This window comes from Pinus tabuliformis, chromosome 5_1 (assembly GCF_031772625.1).
Source record: "Pinus tabuliformis cultivar Carrire ecotype Pingquan chromosome 5_1, CPIR1, whole genome shotgun sequence".
Lineage (NCBI taxonomy): Eukaryota > Viridiplantae > Streptophyta > Pinopsida > Pinales > Pinaceae > Pinus > Pinus tabuliformis.
Window position 1 is genome coordinate 693,176,214 of NC_142305.1, and position 15,922 is coordinate 693,192,135.

Below are 15,922 nucleotides of genomic sequence, written 5' to 3' on the forward strand. Positions count from 1 at the left end.
AGCGGTATTGGATTGTTAATTTCAAAATGGAGTGATAATGTTGCTTGTTATACTCTTAATCTCTTTGAAAGCAACATTATGTGGCTCTTCTCAGTAGGTATTAGGGAGCATTTTGAGTAGCTCCAGATAATGAAAATGCAATACCGAAAAACTATCTTGCTTGTAATTTCTAACAACACAAATTAGTAAACAGAACAATTCTTGTTAAGTAACCTCTAACTCCCTGATTTAATCCTTTCAGCGAGGGCCAGGACTTAAACTCACGTAGGGTTCAAAGTTGTCAAGCTTTGGAGATTTATTGTGAACCATTTCCATTAGAGCCACTGTTAGTGCACCTAATCTGTGCTTGATCACACATCCTCATGTCTAGGTGAGAGGGTGTGGACCATGTCCATGCAGGTTTGTATGGCCACCTTACATTCTTGTAAATGCATGTGTTTGAAAAACCATCTTATAGCAATAGACAAATTCTCTTTCAATATGTTTTTTTTTTCTCAACCAATTTGTGCTCAACAATCTTCTTGGTAGATTTTTTGAGGTCAAAGCTTTGAAAAGGCCTTTGCTGGCCTAGCCCTTGATTCAATTAAGTACAATTTGGTTCACAATTGGGCTTCTTGAGCTTGGTAATCTTTGCCAATGTTAAATTTTTAACCCCAACACTTGGTTAATTACTTCTTAGTAGATTAGATATTATGAATAATAACACGACTGAGATTTTAACACAAATAAAATAAACAACGTAAGAAAAATTAAACTCCAATCTCACTATAACACGCACACAATATTTGTTCCCTTCAAATTAGTCCATTCATTAAATTCAGAACTTACAAGAGCTCCTTAATTGGGAAAGTGACACACCGAGGAAAATATGTACAACAATAAACCTGGAACTGATCTAATTGATAAAACCTTCAATTTGTCCTTCGATCTTGCTTGTCTGATCTAGATCTCCCTTGTTGCCCCTTGCACTTACCTCAAACCCCACACACTTTAATGGAAATCCATCTCCACCCAATCACTGAGATGTCCTTCTCCCAATGTCTTGTGCTCAGTAGATGTCTTGTATTTTTTCACCCTTAGCCTAGTCTTCCTTTTATAAGTTTGAGTTATTGATTGAATCCACAACCCTAATCTCCAAAGTGATTGACGGGTGATATTAGATCTCAACATCTCTTGAGATCAATGGTTGAAATTCATCTAATTCACTAATGCAAATAACCTTTGCATTTTATTGGATTAACTCACTTCATCTTATAAAAGTCAATTACTATAATACTTAAAGTAATTGTTAAGGTTAAAGGTCAATTAGATGACTTCCACATGCCTAGACACTTAGGGCTGTGCCGAAGTTCCTGCGCGAGCTACAAACATCAACACTCCCTCTTAGCGAGGAAGGTACTTCCGAAAGAGCTACTTGGAACTGCTCGTCCCTCTAGTCTTGGTACAATGTCTCATGCATCATCCTTCATCATGGATTTCATGTAAGCCTCGTGGTCTATAGCCTCTTCAATGGCGCTACTCATCAGTTCCATGGAGTTTGAAAATTTCTGTGGAGGCCTACCTCCTTGAATGTGCTTGTAGCAGCCTCCACATGCCCTTGAGCATCCCTGAATGTCTGCTCAAACCACTTGGGTCTCTTGACAGAAGTGGAAGAAGCTATTGACTCCTCCCTACCTAAAGGTTGACTCCTTTTATTGGAAGCCTCTGCATGCTGCTCTACTTCGGTGCCTCCTACTTCTAGTCCTTTATTACTATTGGTGGCAACTAGACGTCTTGGATGCCAAATTCTCCTTGAACCTAACATTCCTACAACTGACTTCCTTTGTGCTTGCATGAAGATCCTATAAGCCTTTGAGGTCTCACTATACCCAAGAAAAATCCCCTTTTATTCCAACTTCGTCCTCTTCTTCACAGGAACATGGATGTATAGTGGACAACCAAAGATGCACAAGTGCCCTATCTTTGGCTTCGCCCCTGTGAATGCCTCCTCAGGAGTCTTGTTCCCCAATATCCTATGAGGACTCTTGTTCTACGCATAAACAAATGTGTTGCACGCCTCTGCCCAAAGAAATATAGGCAACTCTTGGTGATGTAGCACAACCTTGGTAGAATCGATGATGTATTGAGTCTTTTTCTCCATAATCTCATTCTGCTGAGAGTTGTATGAGACTGTCATCTCTCTCTTGATACATGCCCCCTTGTAGAAATCCTTGAAGTCATTGGAGTTGTACTCTCCCCCATTGTCTAACCTTAAGAATTTGATCTTCTTGCCCGTCTGGTTCTCCAATTGGGCCTTAAACTCCCTAAATCAAATAGAGACCTCATTCTTGATCTTCATGAAGAAGATCTAGGTTTTCCTATAGTAGTCATTAGTGAACATCACCTAGTGTTGTGCTCCTTGTATTGATGCCACTAACATCGGTCCACATACATCTGAGTGAATGAGATCCGCTTGGACCTACTCTTGTTGCTCGAAGAAGCGGCCTTGGCATTTTTACCAAGTGCATACCCTTTGCACATGCCCTGTGCTCAATGTTGAAATATGGGAGACTAGTGACAATCTCCCTTTGGATCGACAATGGCTTGTAGTGCAAGTGTCCCATCCTCCCGTGCCATAGCTCATATAGGTTGTCACTGTCATGTACCAACGCCCAAACTTGTTTGGTCGTCAACCTATATAAGTTGCTTTATCTAACCCCGATGGCCACCGCTGTGTTTGGGCTAGACTCCTCTGGATGAATGAGCACTTGCCCATTCCTGAACTTGACCTCATATCCTTTGTCGTCGATCATTGACACTGAGGATAAGTTATTCTTTGGTCCTGGTACAAATAGCACGCCCTTGGCTTCCAATGTCCCATTTGACTTTAGCTAGAACTTAATGGTTCCAACGCCCTTCACTACACAGCTGGCATCATTACCAAGCACCACAAAGAAACTTGAGTCACTATTTGTGAGATTGCTAAATAGCTCTTGTGCATCTGTCATATGATGTGATGCACCACTATCCACGTACTTAGTCCTTGTGATGGTGCTTGTAGATAGACAAGAGACAAATGAGAAGACATTCTCAAAGTTTGCTGCAAACTCATCAAGTCGAACCTCCGCTAATGTTGTTGTCCGTTGTGACCTCCCCTTCTCATTCTTCTCTGGACATTGTTATGCATAGTACCCATTCTTGTAGCAAATGGAGCACTTGAGCTTGGTCAAGTCCTTGGTTGAGAGGTTGCCCCCTCATTGTGACATTTGGAACCCTTTCCTTTGCCTTTCTTGGCCATGATGACGAGGGCCAGATTCTTCTCTCCTTGTCCCTGCCTGTTGGCTTTAGACTCCTCCTGAGTTTCTTGCTGGATGCAGTCATCCCAAAGCCTCTCCCACTTGGGAAAGTGTCCCTGAGTGCAGATCTCCTTGACAAATGATTCCCATGACTTGGGAAAACCATTTAGTGCCACATTTACAAGCTCTGTGTCCTCCACTTTCTCCCCAATGGCTGCAAGCTAATCCTATGTCTGGGTAATCCTCTTGAAGTAACTGGTAACATTATTATACCTTGACATCTGGATGGATCTGAGCTTGTTTCTCAAGATCATCTTCCTATTAATGTTGTTACTCTGGAAGAGGTCCACTAGAGCCTTGATTATTTCCTTGGCCGACTTCTTTTATGCCAAGTGCATGATCAAATGATCCTTCATGGCATCCAAGCTAACCCTTTGGGCTTTGATGTCCTTCACATGAGTAGCCTTATCTGCTGGATTTGTTGGTTTAGGAACAACCTTCTCTGCAAAGTTATGTTCCTCAAACAACAAGGTGACCATTGCCTTCTAGGGCAGGAAGTTAGACGCTCCATCCAATCGGTCCTCAATCCTCAAACTGCTTGCTGCCATATCTCTAATATTATAATTAGCCTTGTGTTAAGTCCCTCTAGCACCTACAAGAAATAAATGCTAGTTTATGGATCCACTAGGATCTTCTTGTGGATTTGTGTCTTGGTCCTCTGAAACACCCATGAAAAATATTTTTTGATCGGTATGGTCTCCTCTCCCTCTGAAGGATGACCTTTGCCAATCATGCTAGCAAATTTGGCTAGATTCATTGACACAACTGCGACTACGACCTTTGTAGCAAAAAAATTCTAGTTGTACAGTCCACCCAGTCACTTTGCAATCATGTACTACTGCCTCACTGTTGCCTTGTGCCCTTGTACATTCTGTACAATCCCTGTGCATTTCTAGCACTGTACAACTACATCTCTGTGTTTTACAACCTGAAAATTGTCCCTCGTAGCACTTCCTGGTGGCTGCGGCCTAGTCTCGTCTCCTGCGGGTCCAGTCGCGACATCCTTGCTGGTGGTTGAAATCACTCTTATGTCTTGACACCCTCTGTAACTACCCTGTCTTCTGTTCTTGCACGTTGGTTTTTCTAATTGTAGCCCGCTGCACTCAGTCCTCGTGGCTATTGGTCTGTTGTATCGATGATTCAGCTGTTTACTAGTGGCTGGCCCTGCCTACGACAATTTTTTTATCTTATATTTTTTATTTCTACCTGCTGCTGCCGGCCACTACACAAAGTGTTGGTCACTTCACTTTTCAGTTGCCTTTTAATGTGTCCTGGCCCTCTCATCCCAATTTTTGTTTGTTTGTTGCTGCCTTTGCATATGGCTTTGCAGTCCTACTTTGCTGCAATTTCTTTGTATGGCTCAATGTCACCCGCCCTAACTCAACACCTTTCAATTTTATTTATTTATTTATTTTTTGTGTTGCTACCTTGTATGGTTGCTAGGTAAACCTAGCCCATGCGACTCCTATACAATTCTAGCTCTTGTGTGTAGTACTTGGGAAATCGATCTTCAGGAGCTAAGCTCTATTACCATGTTAAATTTCTAACCCCAACGCGTAGTTAATTACTCCTTTGCAGGTTAGATCTATTGAATCATAACACAATTAAGATTCTAACGCAAATAAAATAAACAATAGAAGCAAAATTAAATGCCAATCTCATGATCGCATTCACACAAGATTTCTACCCTTCAGATTTGCTCTCCATTCATTAAATTCAGAACTTACATGGGCTCCTTTCCTGAGAAAATGGTCCACTGAGGAAAATACATACAACAATAAACTTGGAACTGGTCCAGCTGATCAAACCCTAGATCTGTTGCCTAATCTTGCTTGGCTGTTCTGGCTCTCCCTTGCTGCCCTTTGCACTTTCCTTGAACCCTGCACACTTGAATGGAAATCCTTCTCCACCCATCACTGAGATGTCTTTCTTTGAATGTCTTGTGCTCAATAGATGTTTTGTGTTTCTTCCCCCTTAGCTTAGATTTCCTCTTATCAATTTGAGTTATTGACCAGATCCACAATTCTAATCTCCAAAGTGATTGCTGGTTGAGGTTAGATCTCAACATCACTTGAGATCAACGGTTGAAATTCATCTAACTCACTAATGCAAATAACCTTGTCTTTTCATTATATTAACTCATTTTATCTTATAAAGTCAATTACTGTAATACTTAAAGTAACTGCTAAGGTTAAGGGTCAATTACGCGACTTCCACATGCCTAGACACTTAGGCGAGTGCGGAAGTATCTGTTCGAGCTACAAACATCCACAATCAACCTTTAGAACGTGATGTGGTTTCATTGCCCAAGTCTAGACTTTAGAGCTATTCATCATATGGATTGAATTTAAGCTTCTGATTCGGTTGCTTTAACTCTTTTTTAGAATATTTGTCTCTCAACCAATTTGAGTGCAACAATCTTCTTAGTATCTTTTTTAGTGGTCAAAGCTTTGAGAAGGCCTTCGCTGGCCTAGCCTTTAATTTAATCAAACGCAATTTGGCTCACAATTGGGCTTCTTGAGCTTGGCAAGCTTTGTCAACCTTTAGGAAGCGATAGAGTTTCATTGCCCAAGTCTAGACTCTAGAGGTACTCATCATATGGGTTGGATCGAAGCTTCCAATTCAGTTGCTTTAACTCCTCTTCTTTGACAACTGTATGATGTTTAACGTTGGTGGGTTTAATTTGATCACGTGCTGGTTCACAATTGGGCTTCTCGAGTTTAGTGAACTTCCTCAACCTTTTTAGTAAGCGATAGAGTTTCATTGCCCAAGTCTAGAGTCTAGAGCTATTCATCATATGAATTGAATTGAAGCTTCTGATTCAGTTGCTTTGACTCTTCTTTAGTAACTGTATGATGCCTACCGTTGATGGGTGCAATCTGCTTTCTGTTGCCCTGTAGAAATGTAATGACTTGGATGATGCTGTCTCCCCACTAGGCAACCAACCTCATCTCTTCTTGGCCTTGGCAACTTAGTATAAATCACTTTGATGGAGTTCATGCAATTGGGGTTTTGCGAATGCAATACATTAAGTTGAAAGAGGGTCTTACGAATGGACATTTTCTAGCCCCTACACTGCAAAAATAATATTATATGTCATTGGCTTGAGAGAGTAGTTCTCTTAACAACCTTTGCCTCCATTACAATAAAAAAGTAATTTATTTTTCTTTAAAATACGGTTCTACTGAACCTTTTGAATACTTTTTAATTTCCTTTTCGAAAGTTTGATCAAGTTAACTGAAATGTTTGGTGAGTCACGCTTTGTGAATTTGCTGGGGTCTTCCAAGGCACCCTTGGCCGAGAGGTCATTCCATGCAGTGAATTTTCCTTGTAGGGTTCTATTAAGGAGCGACCCTTTTCATTATATGGAGTCCCAACTGTGTTAAAATCCCCACAAACTAGCAAATGGGCTTCAAGGAATACATTGACCATCTAGTTCCAAAAGGCATGTGTTTCTTCATTGTCATTCAAAGCATAGATATTGGCCATGCCTAAAATTTGGGCATCCAAATTCAACGGGTTGTCCATTGCTGAGTTGGGCTAGTGCCCCAACCCACAACCATTGACACAAGGTTAGATAAAATTAGGGTTGCAGTGCTTCTCTTGCCATTTGTTTGCTTATACATGAATACAAAAACATTTTTATCAAACAACATTCAAGACCCTTTTTAAGAAACAACCAATAATCTTAATTTATTGTAAACAAAATATCGAAGCTCATAATCATATAATCCTTTGAGTTGTGGATTTTCTATAGCAGTTTGTCAGTCGTCGAGCATTCATGGTGCTAGCTTTAGTGGGGATGGATGGAGTCCATTTTTTCATTTTTTTATTAAGGAGTTCCACGAGAACATGCTTTTGTAACTAGTAACTGGAACCCAACCATCAAGTGTATAGACCTTTGACCAGTTCAAGTATTCCCTGGCATCCAAGTTGGTTTAAGGTTTAAACAATACAGGTGGGTAGTGTTCCTTTTGCAACCAACCTCCCCCTCCCAACCACCTTGCAAGAAGAGGAGGTTTGTCGGTTGGTGCACAATCTCCTTCCCAACTATTGACACATGGGTGTATTTGGGGTTGGCCATATTTCAGTGACAGTTTTGGCACATTGGGCCATCATGGATGCCATCGTTTTGTTACTCTAGGACTTTCATCCGACTTGAACCCATACTTCATCATCGTTTGTAGTTGACAAATTTGGGGTTCATCCTTCATCATAATTTGTAGTTGACACATTTGGGGTTCAAAGTTGAGTACTAAGTCTCTCAAGGTTAATAATGGGGGTGGTCTCATATTTTGTGATTGGAACTCCAACATCTAAAGTGGATGCTTAGGAGGTTGATACACCCCATACAATGTTATAGGACTTTGTTCCTAGCCTTGGCATATACAGTTTCTTTCAAATATTTGGATAGAATAACCTTGTGACAAACTCGTTCCTAGAGTCCAGAGCTGAAGAAACACATCGATTCATAACATAGGGAAGTCCCAATAAGCATTGAGAAACACCCAAAGATTCTTAGAATTGCATAGGCAAATCTGTGAATTCCACCTAGATGAAACAACAAAAATGTGCTGATTTCTCAACAAAAAAATATTTAATCCATAGAGATATAGTGACTGAGGTATTATAACAAGCCCAAGGGCCTTCACAAACAATTGTAACATAGTGCGGTTCATCTTCAATTGAGAACCGAAAAAAAACCCTTTTGTAGGTGCAGCTACTCAAACAATTCCATTCATGTAGGTCATAGACTTTCTTAATCCAAGCCTCAATAACAAACACACGTGGAATCTGATTCTGATACAGAAAATCATTAGCAGTGTGCGCTAATTGACTTTATTTGAAATACCATAAAATTCATCAACATAAATATTGACAAGAGTTTCATCAAAATGAATTCATTACCTTTATGAAAGATTCTGGGTACCAACGTTTTATGGGAATTTAGCAGAGCCATGGCTATATGTTTTAGTAGATCAAACAGTATCTGTTGGGGTTCCAGGTATTTTTATTTTAAGGTGCCTTCAAATCTTCTGATAGGTATGATTAATTGCTCAAGTCCATAGTAAGACAACTGAGTTATCAAAACAAAGAATAAAGATGAAATTGAAGAGCAATGAAGACATTCACAGCCAAATCATTAGAGCTCTCTATAGATGTGTATCTTCACCTAAAAATATAGGTCTTTCATTGATCAGTTGAAAGAAAATATTGGCTTTTGTTTAAGGTTCTTGGAGCTTGTATCATCTAAGCATGTTTGACATGAGTGTTTTAAACGGGATACAAAATGATAATTTTTTTTAATAATATAAATGTGTTTATTTAGCATGTTTGACATGAGTGTTTTAAACTGGATACAAAATGATATTTTTTTTGTTAATATAGATATTTTTTTTAATAATATAAATTTGTTTATTTATTTATTATTAGGAATTGAATTGAATAATATAAGGTTATTTTACACTAAATTTAGGTGCACAGTCAGATGACCTTAACATTGGGATACAATTATTTACAATAAAAATCTAAGGCTTAGAGTGACCAAACCATATTTTTGTAAAATATGTGTGTAATTTGGTAGAATAAGATGAAAAACGATATAAGTATTTGTGAAACAAAGTTTCCCCTTTCACATTTTATGGCAACCTAAAAAACACTATCTACGATGAGTTACCCTTAACTTGCAAAGCATGAGAAACATCACATATATTTAATGTATGTTCCAACAAAATATGTAGACATTACTTGGTTTGAACATCAAATACATTGGAAATTAAAGATAAAAGAAGAAATTGATTTAGTATAATATTTAAAGTTTCTTATATTGTTGTTTGGATGACATTTTTTCTATGATTCCCTTTTTAATGAAAAGTACAGTTGAATTGGATGACATTTTTTCTATGATTCCCTTTTAATGAAAAGTACAGTTGAATATGAAAAATGTTTGAAAGGTTAATTATTTCATTTTGAAGTTGTTATTTTTAATTATTATTATTATGTATTTTTTTTTCTCCCAGAAAAACTTTGTGGGGAAATCTATAGGATATTTATCCAATTTTGTGAATGACATTCCAATAAACCTGTTAGCATACATTGTGCACTGCACTTTATCAGAAGGGATTTGAACAAGACATTTTGACATAGAATTGACCGAATGCTTTGCATGTTAATGACCACGGGTTAAACTAGTCCCTTTTGACTTATTGCTTAATGACCACTGGTTAAACTAGTCTCTTTTGACTAATTGCTTTTCGATTATAGAAAAATAAAATAAAATATTTCAATTTATCTATCCAAGTATTGGAAACATTTACACCTTATTTAAAAAGTTCAAATGCAAAAAAAGTCTCCAAATGCTTTTAGAATATTAAGAACTAATTTAGATGAATTTTTTTATTTTTATTTTTTATTTTATAACCATTATGGTAAACTTAAAAAATTATATGTTTTGGAATAAATAAATTTTATATGGGAATATATATATATAGAGAAAGATATAAAAAAATTGGATACTTTATTAGGTGCATAGATATTGCTAATGATGTTGCTTAATTTTAAGGGTGGAAAATGCAGAGGAGGATCCTCTTTGATTTCGTAGGAAATATAGAAATTGATTTTGCTTGGGGATTAGGTATTGCCGCAAATAATGGAATTGAAGCATTGACAATATGCGAAAGATTGCTTGGATTAAAAGATTATGGAGTTCAACAAGCAATAGTTAATGGCGATTCCTCCATTGTCATTCATCTCTCTTGAATCTTTCCATTTCTTAAACTATTGGTTTGCAATATTTGGTTCTAAGAGTCCAAAATTTAGCTTCTTAGTTTAAGACCATTTTTTATTTCCAAGCTTTGCAGGCTCATGATGGAGATGTTGATTATCTAGGTAATGCAGAATCTCAATTTAATGAAGGAACTCTAAGGATAAAAGGGGGCCTCTAATATCTATGCCCTTCGCATGATTTATTAACACATTTATGTGATTTTGAGTGTGATAGCCAATTGTATTTCATTACATGAGTAAAAGGATGGGGTGTTATGGCCTCTTTCATTCATCCCCATTCCCATGCAATAACTCATTGACAATGAGAATTAAATGGAAGGAGGTGTGGAGATTCATGTCTCTGTGTGGGATAAATTCATGACCTTTGTCTTTCACTCCTATGTTTTCTAGAATTCCTTTATTATTGTTGTAGTTTGCCTGCACTGTGAGGGTGTTGGAAGGGATTATCCTAGCTTTAAGGCGAGGAAAGTTGCATTGAAGGCATAACCTATGGGATGTGGGAATATAGATTGGACATTAGTTCGACAAGGCTCACTACAGAAATAGGAGATTTGTGATGTGTGAAATGGGAGGCCTTATGAGGCAAATGAGGAACTATGAGTGCATACTTGTAGCACAATGTGAGGTGACCAAATTGGCATTGCAGTAGAGTAAATGGAATGAGATGTGGGAGGCAAAATTCCTTGTGGATACACATGAGAGGGGTATATAGGTAGTTCGCATTGGAACTAAAATTCGAGTGCTCAAGGGGATGGAAGTAGGCATAAGAAATCACATGTAAGCTCAAGATAATTGGTTTTTGGCATTGAAAAACAATTGGGCTTAGTTTACATTGTGTATATGCCTCTAGAGGAATTCCAACTTATCCACTTGTTTGTTGAATTTTCCAAGTATTACCCATTAGAAATTTTATCTGTATACTCTAGTTTATTTCACGTACTTGTTTAATTACTAACAAGTTATTTACCCATATAAACACTGAAATAAACACAATACAGTCTCAACCACCTACAGATCAATAGCTAAAAGAAATAGACAAACACACAAATGACAACATTATTTTTGGACGATCGTCCCCAGAAAAACCCAACTTGGGAAAATCGGTGCAACAGTTCTGAGGGTTATATTATTATGCAGTGTTTTTGAGTACAACTGGGTGCCAAACTAGCTCACCCGACAGAGAAAATAATCTGGTAGTAATACCTCTCTATTTGGAAACAAATATTTGGAAAGTCTGCCCCACGAAACCCTCTCTAGCACAATCTGAAGCTCAGCGCCAACCCTATTGGCCTCTATGTAAGCCTTCTGAGGCTCTGCGCAGCCTCTCTGATCCTCTGTGTCACTCCTACAGCCTCTGTGTGGATGACACAGGCCCTTCTAGCCTTTGTGCAGTTCGTGCTAGCCTCTGCGTGGCTCCCTCTGGCTTTGCGTCTGCCTCTCTGCCTCTGCGCTAGTCTTCCGACACTATCTTTGCCTTTCTGCCTCGTACTCATTGGCCCTCGCTGCAACTCTGATCACTGATTCGATTTCTCTTAGCAAACCCTGCTCTAGAAAATCGAATCACTGATCACTTTGGTGTATCTCCAACTGACCCTCAGGCCTCCTCTTATACTTTTTCAGTTGAGTCTTCAACGACTGAGATTACATCTCTAATCAATGGCTAAGATTAGATTTGGATTGATCCATGTCATTTAGAACCTTTTAACTTAGTTTTATATTAATACACATTAATATTTTTATTTTCCTAAGTTTAGACTTAGGAACCCATTAAAAATATTAATTATTTTAATATTTCCTTCACCGGGTAGAATTTCCCCAAACCATTTCCGGGTCTTGGAGATCGCATGTGCTTTAGCCTCTCCACCAATTTTCATGGCTAGAGCACATTCGATGCTACCCCAAATCAACACTCCCTCTCAGCGAGGATTGTGCTCTAGTAATACTCCACTTTGAGCATCACTCTGATTATACGGCACCGGTACCTGTGTTGATGCTAGGCCTCCCCGCCCAACATCCTATGCACTGTTGCATCCTATACTTTTTCCCATGGCTCTGCGACTACCACTGCTACATCGTACAACAACTCCCTCTACATCCGTGCTGCTGTTGGTCCTTTCTCCCAACACTGCATCTGCACTGCAGTTCTCTCTCATCATGCTGCACTGTGCTACTGCTACTGCTACTGCATTGCAACTAAGTTACTGAGAAGTAAGTAATTGATCCACCCAACTATTGACATCCCTGTCAGGCTAGAAAAAACACTCCTGATGCTGAAGCTCTCTCTGCCGCTATACTGTGCTCCCTCCGCTGCATCTGAGTTGCTGCAAAAAATCTGTGCCTCTCGCACCACTGCAACCTCCTCTGTGCCTCTCGCACTGCTGCAACCTTTTTGCATTGCCAGGGAATATTGCACTCTAGCACTCTCTGTCGCTTCATCCGCATTCGCTTCTATCGACATCCGCCATCTTGCTACTCTCACTTCGGGGCTCTCGTAGCCAGGTATAATCTAAGAGTTTGGGTACCTCAAGGATCCTACCCCTCATCGCTTATAGTCCCCCTGACTACAACTCGATGTCTCCCCACCTCTTCTCTAGCGGTACATGAACACTCATGGCACAATCACCATCTTCCTCTACCTCCTTTTCCGCCTTAGCTAGCGCTGCCTTGGAGTTAGATGCCTCTCCCTTATTTTTCTTCCTCGGACATTGGTTCGCATAATTCCCTAGTTCCCCACAGTTGAAGCACTTTATCTTGGAGAGGTCCTTTTTCTTCCTCTTCTCCTGCTTCCCCGCAGATGCGAGCGCTGCATCCTCTTCCTCCTCTTCTTGACCCGGGCTCCTTTGGTTCTACTTCCTGTCTTGGTCAGCTGTTTGATCTCTTCTTAGCGAAGAGCTGCCCATAATTCTTCCCAATCTGGAAGATTCGCTCTGCCTAGAATGCTCTGGAAGATTGTCTCCCACTCCTCGGAGACTGCGTTTAGGGCGGTCTTCACCATCAACTCCTGATCCGGCGTGGCCCTTATGGAAGTCAATTGGTCCTAGATCTCCTTCAACTTGCCAAAGAAGTGATCTATCTGCTCCCCCTTCTACATCTGGTATGACCAAAGTTGATTCTCTAGTAGCATCTTCCTCTGCACGGAAGTGTGCTGATACAATATCTTCAAGGTGTCCCACATTTCCTTTGCTGTCTCCTTCTCGGCAATATGTTGGACCACATGATCCTTGACCCCATCAAGGATTATGAATTATGCCTTGGCCATCACATCCTCATACCTTTCATTTTCAGCTGGGTCAACTGGGATAGCCACGGTTCTCAATGTGAAGGCCTTTATGCGGTGTCTATCTAAAACATATAGGATCCTGGCTTTCCAAATGACAAAGTTGGACGCCCCGTCCAGCCTGTCCTGATCCCTCAGTCCATTCATGGCCATCTCTCTGCGCTTGCTTTCGACTCCTCTAAGTCTCTACTTCCCTCCTAGAAGTTCTCTTTTCGACTCCTGAGTCGCTACCTCCCTCTTGGAAGTTCTCTGCTAGACTCCCTCTGAGTCTCAATTTACCTCCTTGAAATCCACCTGCCAACTGTCGAACCACACCTCTCCGATCTCCTATGCCCCTGCAACACTGATATGGATTTCTTGGCGAGAAATCCGCCTAGGTAGCAACTCCCTCTACCTTGGTTTTGCCCCGTTAGGTATTGTTCTGTCTCGGCAGCAACAACACCTCACCAGCTTCACTCTCCATAATCTAACCACAGCTTCCTATGTCTCAACAACTGAAGGACTGAGCCTCTAGACTATGTGCAATCCCGACATTGGCTGAATTGCTCTACTAGCCAACTGCGTCAACCCTCTTGGTCTCTGCGTGGCTTTTTGTGAGCCTCTTCTGCCTTCCTCAGCCGCTGCGCTGACCTCTCTTTGGCTCGAACTGATGACACAGACCCTTTGCGTCAACCCTTCTCTGTTGCTTTCTGCTAGGAACAACTTTTGTCACTCGGGACAGCTGTTTCCGCTGCAAATTCTCTGATTCTGTTGGTGCATTCAACTATCCTGTGATCTACAACGCTCTGATACCATGTTGAAATTTCTAAGTATTACCTGTTAGAAATTTTATATGTATTCTCTGGTTTATTTTGTCTATTTGTTTAATTACTAACAAGTTATTTAACCATATAAACATCGAAATAAACACAATACAGTGTCAACCATCTACAGATCAACAACTGAAAGAAATAGACAAACACACAAGTGACACTGCTATTTTTGGACAATCGTCCTTGGAAAAACCCAACTTGGGAAAACCGGTGCAACAATTATGAGGGTTATATTATTATGCAATCTTTCTAAGTACAACTAGGTGCTAAATTGGCTCACATGACAGAGAAAATAATATGGCAGTAATACCTCTTTATTTGGAAGCAGATATTTGGAAAGTTTGCCCCACGAAACCCTCTCCAACACAATCTGAAGCTCATCGTCATCCCTCTTGGTCTCTGCGTCAACCTGAAACCCTTTGCGTCAACCTTCTGAGGCTCTGCACAACCTCTCTGACCCTCTGCGTCACTCCTGTAGCCTCTACTTGGATGACGCATTCCCTTCTGGCCTTTGCGCAACCCCTGCTAACCTCTGCATGGATCCCTCTGGCTCTGCGTCTGCCTCTCTGCCTCTGCGCTGGTCTTCCAACACTATCTCTGTCTCTCTGCCCCTCGCTGCAAATCTGATCATTGATTCAATTTCTCTTAGCAAACCCCACTCTAGAAAATCGAATGACTAATCACTCTGGTGTATCTCCAACTGACCCTCAAGCCTCCTCTTATACTTTTTCAGTTGCGTCTTCAATGGTCGAGATTACATCTCTAGTCAACGACTAAGATTAGATTTGGCTTGATCCATGTCATTGAGAACCTTCTAACCCACTTTTATATTAATACCCATTAATATTTTTATTTTCCTAAGTTTAGACTTAGGTACCCATTAAAAATATTAATTATTTTAATATCTCCTTCACCGGATAGAATTTCCCCAAACCATTTTTGGGTCTTGGAGATTTCATGTGCTTTAGTCTCTCCACCAATTTTCATGGCCCAAGCACATCCAATGCTACTCCAAATCAACATTGTTGTCTGCTCTTGAGGAGTCTCTTAAGGGTTTGCTGCATTATAAAATAGCATTTCAATTAATATCATTGTTATATAAGAGGTGTATCAAAAAGAGATACTTTTTTATCTCTCCAATTTCTCTCACTTATGATATTTGTGCGATTTTAAGTAGAAACACCATAAGTTAACATTTACCTTGATTAATACAATAAATGCATGATCTAGAATCCCATTACATGCTATAAATGTTAATCAAATTTTTAGTTGATCATATAAAGTTTCCCATGGGATACCTCTTCAAACTTGCATAATGGCCTTAACTTATCTTTGATACCCACATGATAAATGTAATGGCAAGATTCAAGGTTGGCTCTAAGGCTTGGTTGGTGAGTAAATACCCATACCATGTGCTGTTCTTCATCAATGAAGAGGTACTTGGCCACCCTTCAGGTCAAATTAATGACACAGGTGGTCATGATTGAATCGTAAGTATTCACATTCAAATTGGTTTCTATCAAGCTTGAATAATGCCTTGTAAGCCATTCCATGCATTTTATCACTGCTTCTGAAAGTATGGTCATGTTGGTGGAATTGCGTCAAAGAGCAAGCAAATCATTGCTTGTAATCACTTACCCTTGTGTTTCCTTGCTTAAATATTGCCTAGTTTTTCCCTCCAAAGTGCCAATACATAAGCAAAATTGTTGCTT